The 6000-nt window shown below is 40.5% G+C and overlaps 1 protein-coding gene across 1 annotated transcript in view; it reads left to right on the top strand.

The window, feature by feature from the left end:
• nphp4 (nephronophthisis 4) overlaps window positions 1-6000 on the top strand; it is a 431885-nt gene that overhangs the window by 364740 nt on the left and 61145 nt on the right. The window lies entirely within an intron of this gene.

Below are 6000 nucleotides of genomic sequence, written 5' to 3'. Positions count from 1 at the left end.
TTTGCCAACCTCCAGTCTTCCGGCATCTCACCTGTGACTAACGATGATACAAATATCTCAGCAAGAGGCCCAGCAATCACTACTCTAGCTTCCCACAGAGCTATTAGGTATCCCTGATCAAGTCCTGGGGATTTATCCACCTTTATGTGTTTCAAGATATCCAGCACTTCCTGCTCTGTAATATGGACGTTTTGCAAGGTGTCACCATCTATTTCCCTACCGTCTATAATTTCCATATCCTTTTCCACAACAAATACTGATGCAAAATACTCGTTTAGTATCTCCCCCATTTTCTGTGGCTCCACACAAAGGCCGCCTTGCTGATCTTTGAGGGGCCCTATTCTCTCCCTAGTTACCCTTTTGTCCTTAATATATTTGTAAAAACCCTTTGGATTCTCCTTAATTTTATTTGCCAAAGCTATCTCATGTCCCCGTTTTGCCCTCCTTCTATTGTATTATTTTCCTCTCTTACCATTTCTCTACTTTTTGATGTATTGCATTTATCTATGTTTGCTCTCTTATCCCACTTTTTAGTTTAAAACTGTCTCTACTTTCCTAGTTATTCAGTAAGTACCCAATGCCAATTTGCCTGCAGCTGCAATAATAATCCAGAGATTATAACCATTGATCTTCTGCTTTTCACTCCTTATACTCTGTATGCAAAAACTCTTTTCCTAGTTCTCCTTATGAAGGTGGTTTTGCATGGTTCTCTCCCTCCTACTGCAAGTTCCTTTTCAGCCTGAGCAGATGGAGGATGCTCTGATTTCATGACAACAATTAATAGAATTAGATCAAATACTGCAAATCCCAGCAAATACCCTTAATTGCTTGTCTGCTGGAACCTAAACTAAATGAATGCCTGAACAAAAGCCAATTCAAGAGATCTGGGTTAAGTGAGAATTCCCTGCTGTTAGCCACTTAAGTCTGAACCTGCAAGTTGCGCTTCAGTACATTGCGCAGACATAGGCATCTCAACTAGTCTGAGTGTTCATTGCAGGACTGAAGGAATGCTGCACTATCCAGGTGTGGTATTAATTCGATATTTTTGTCTGCTCCCTCAGGAGAGAGAAACCTCGTGGCACTATTCATTGAAGAGCTGGGAAGCTGTCTCCGGCATTTATTCCAATATATATTCGTCAATATGAAATTAAATGTTATGAAAAATTTCATTCAAAATTTTCATTCATGATTATCTGTTTTTTTTAACTTATTTCCAAGGACGTGGGCACTGCTGGCTTGTCAAGCGTTTGTTGTCCATTCATTAATTGCCCTGGAGAAGGCGCTGGTGAGCTCCCTCATTGAACTCCATCTCCTGAAGCTACTCCTATGGTGCTCTTTTAAGAAGGCAGTTTGAGGGTGTCAATCCTAGACAGTGAGGAAACGATTATTGTTGCTTGTTGGGTGGCTTGAAGGGGTACTGTCTGCAGAACCTCCAATCTCTGTCCTGTTGTAGCTTCAGAAGTTATATGGCTGGGTTCAGTTGAATTTCTGCTTCATGGTAACCTCCAGAATGTGGATAGTTGGCAATGAGTGATTTAGTATTGGTGTTGAATATCAAGGGAAGATGGTTAGATAATCTATTCTTGGAGTTGTTCATTTGCTGGCAGTATCCTATTATCACATTGCTGTCTGTAGAAGCTTGAAGTGCACAGGTTGGCTGCCAGGCTTTGTACGTTACAACTGTGACTTCACTTCAAAAGTATTTCTATGACTGTGAACTACTTGGGACTAATTGAGGTTGTGCTTGGCATTGTATAAATATACATGTTTTCAGTGTGTTTGAGATTACACAGTTGCAAGTACATTCTGCCAACTAACACAATGTATGCATGTTTGATCTATTGTCGCTTCACTGATGGGCAAAATAAATATTTTCTTTTCCTGTAGCTGTGCATCAGAGATGCACTTTTCTTATGCTGCTGTTGATGTCGCTCCGTTCTGATGATATCTGTGATTTCAAAGCTTGTAGCTTTTTGAGGCAAATTCTAATTGAATAGGAAAACCATAAAGGACACTGAGAAACAACACCTGTTTCTAAGGAAATTCAGACTGCAACAGAAGTTGGAAACTGACACTAATCTAATCTAATGTAATCTAAAAAAAAAACTTCTGGGGAGTGGAAACTGGTTTTATCATAAAAAGTGCCTCAGAGAGCCCAGTGACCTAGAAGATTCTGGTGTGCAGTCTCGGCAGGCTGAAGAAGGTGTATGATAAATCAAGAAGCTGAGTGTGTGCGAAGAGTTCTATGGCTATGTTCTGAAGACAATGTTGATGGGTCAATACCATCCGAACTGGGGCTCAGGTTAAGTTGAGGAATGGTGTGGAGGAGTCGGTCTTGCGCTGGGGTGGACAAAGTTAAAAATCCCACAAAATAAGAAAGGGATGATCACCTTATTGTATTATAGACCCCCTTATACTCAGAGGGAAATTGAGGATCAAATTTGGAACAAGATCTCAGTTTTCTGTAAGAATAATAGGGTGGTTCTGGTTGGGGATTTTAACTTTCCAAATAGACTGGGACTGCCATAGTGTTAAGGGTTTAGATGGAGAAGAATTTGTTAAGTGTGTACAAGAAAAATTTCTGATTAAATATCCACTTTGGGAGCAGCGACAATATTTCTATTAGTTTTAAATTATGATGGAAAAGGATAGACCAGATCTAACAGTTGAAGTTCTAAATTGAAGGAAGGCTAATTTTGACAGTTTGAGGCAAGAACGTTCAAAAGCTGATTGGGGACAGATGTTTGCAGGTAAAGGGACGGCTGGAAAAAGGAAAGCCTTCAGAAATGAGATTACGAGAATCCAGAGACAGTATATTCCTGTTAGGGTGAAAGGAAAGGCTGGTAGGTGTAGGGAATGCTAGATGACTAAAGAAATTGGAGGTTTGGTTAGGAAAAGAAGGAAGCGTGTGTCAAGTATAGACAAGATAGATCGAGTGAATCCTTAGAAGAGTATAAAGGCAGTAGGAGTATATACTTAAGAGGGAAGTCCCATGAGGGCAAAAAGGGGACATGAGGTCGCTTTGGCAAATAGAGTTAAGGAGAATCCAAAGGATTTTACAAATACATTAAGGACAAAAGGGTAACTAGGGAGAGAATAGCTCCCCCACAAAGATCAGCAAGGCGACCTTTTTGTGAAGCCGAGGAGTTGAGGGAGATACTAAATGAGTGTTTTACATTAGTGTTTAATGTGGAAAAGGACATGGAAGATATAGAAAGTAGGAAAATAGATGGTGACATCTTGAAAAATGTCCATAATACAGAGGAGAAAGTGCTGGATGTCATGAAACACAACAGTGTATCAATCCCCAGGACCTGATCAGGTGTACCCCAGAACTATGTGGGAAGCGAGGGAAGTGATTGCTGGGCCCCTTGCTGAGATATTTGTATCACAGGTGAAGTACAGACAACTGGCGGTTGGCTAACGTGGTGCCGCTTTTAAGAAGGGTGGTAAGGACAAGCCAGTTATAGACCGGTGAGCCTGACGTTGGTGATGGGCAAGTTGTTGGAGAGAATCCTGAGGGATAGGATGTACATGTATTTGGAAAGGCAGGGACTGATTAGGGATAGTCAACATGGCCATGTGTGTGGAAGATCATGTCTCACAAACTTGATTGAGTTTTTTAAAAAAGTAACAAGAAGATTGTTGAGGGCAGAGAGGTGGATGTGACCTATATGGACTTCAGTAAGGGGTTCGACAAAGTTCCCCATGGGAGACTGGTTAGTACGATTAGATCTTATGGAATGCAGAAAGAACTAGCCATTTGGATATAGAACTGGCTCAAAGGTAGAAGACAGAGGGTGGTGGTGGAAGGTTGTTTTTCAGACTGGAGGCCTGTGACCAGTGGAATGCCACAAGGATCGGTGCTGGGTCTACTACTTTTCATCAGTTATATAAATGATTTGGATGTGAGCATAAGAGGTATAGTTAGTAATTTTTCAAACGACACCAAAACTGGAGGTGTAGTGGACAGCTAAGCTTACCTCAAATTACAACGGGATCTTGATCAAATGGGCCAATGGGCTGAGAAGTGGCAGATGGAGTTTAATTTAGATAAATGTGAGGTGTTGCAGTTTGGGAAAGCAAATCTTAGCAGGACTTATACACTTAATGGTAAGGGAGTGTTGCTGAACAAAAAGACCTTGGAATGCTGATTCATAGCTCCTTAAAAGTGGAGAAGCAGGTAGATAGAATATTGAAGAAGGCACTTGGTATGCTTTCCTTTATTGGTCAGAGTATTGAGTACAGGAGTTGGGAGGTCATGTTGTGGCTGTACAGGATATCGGTTCGGCCACTTGGAATATTTCATGCAATTCTGGTCACCTTCCTATCGGAAGGATGTTGTGAAACTTGAAAGGCTTCAGAAATTTGGAGCGTTGGAGGCTGAGGGATGATCTTATAGAGGTTTATAAAATCATGAGGGGTATGGATAGGATAAATGGACAAGGTCTCTTCCCTGTGGTGAGGGAGTCCAGAAACTGGAGGGCAAAAGTTTAGGGTGAGAGGGGAAAGATATAAAAGAGACTTCAGTGGCAACTTTTTCACTGAGGGTGGTGTATGTATGGAATGAGCTGCCAGAGGAAGTGGTAGAGTTTGGTACAATTGGAACATTTAAAAGACATCTGGATGAGTATATGAATAGGAAGGATTTGGAGGGATATGGGGTAGGTGCTAGCAGGTAGGACTAGATTGGGTTGGAATATCTGGTCGGCATGGACGAGTTGGACCCAAGGCTCTGTTTCCGTGCTGTACATGTCTATGACTATGACCAGATTATAGTCCAACTTGTTTATTTGGAAGCACTAGCCAATAGCTCCAATAGCTAGTGCTTCCAAATAAACCTGTTTGACTATAACCTGGTGTTGTGTGAGTTTTAACTAAGTTTAGGAAAACAGAATTTTGAAGGATTTGGCCGAGATTTGATCACCTTGCCAAATTTGTAAGATCCATCTTAATTGCATTTGCCATTTAATGTGTAATTTATACTTTATAATCAATCTTCCTGTTAATTTATATTTATCTTACTCTAAATACTCTAAAACCCACAACCAATGTATCTAAGAGAGTATTTACTATTTGTTTTGTTTGGTCCTTGTACAGGAAACATTTGGTTGGCTTGGACAGTAAAATCTTGTGGCTTCATTCTTTCAGTTACTGGGATTTTAGATATATTTCAGAATAAGTTTACTGGTTTCCACGGAGATCATATCTCTGTGCAATTATTTTCTCATTGTCTATCTGCATTTTCCTGTAATTCTTTTTCCTCTGAATGTCTCCATTATCTCAGTGTGGCTCTCACTCATGATAGTTTAGAAGCGTGATCTGTTTCTCAGTATCTATTCAATTACTCTTAAAGCCTGAGGCATAGAAGCATGGACTTTTACAACACAGGAGACTATTCGGACACCGTGGCTCTTTGAAAGAGTTATCACATTTATCCCACTCCCCAATTTCTTCTCTATAGCCCTGCAATTTATTCCTGTTAAAATATTTATCTAGTTGTTTTTTGAAAGTTTTATTGAATTGGCTCCCATTGCTCTTTCAGATACTGTATTCCAGATCATAGCAACTCGCAGGATAAAAAATAAAATTCCCTGCGCTTCCTGCTGACTTTAATGCCAATTATCAGTGTTGTCTGATAACTGTCTTTCTTTCCATTGGAAACCATTTGTCTTTCAAAATGTGTCATATTTTTATCAAACGTTCTCCTCACCTTCTTTGGTTTGATACTCCTTGATGTAACTGCAGCAGAGTCCAGGGTATTAATGAGGGCCTTTTAATGGTCAGATGCAAATCTTGATACTGTCTGTTGGCCTGATAATCTGTTGTCTGCATGAGAACCTGCATTAGGATTCTCTTGAACTGTCAAGCTTAATGTTTGGCTGAAAGTGTTTTGGTTAACTCATATATGCTTCCAGTGAGAGGAGCTGGCAGTTTAGTATTGGGTGGGGAGATGGCTCTGGTCAGAAGCCCGCTGGATGGATCATAGCTCAGAGTCAA

Source organism: Chiloscyllium plagiosum, chromosome 34 (genome assembly GCF_004010195.1).
Source record: "Chiloscyllium plagiosum isolate BGI_BamShark_2017 chromosome 34, ASM401019v2, whole genome shotgun sequence".
NCBI classification, from domain to species: domain Eukaryota; kingdom Metazoa; phylum Chordata; class Chondrichthyes; order Orectolobiformes; family Hemiscylliidae; genus Chiloscyllium; species Chiloscyllium plagiosum.
Note: the sequence above shows the minus strand (reverse complement) of the source record. Positions and strands in the feature narration are given on the sequence as shown.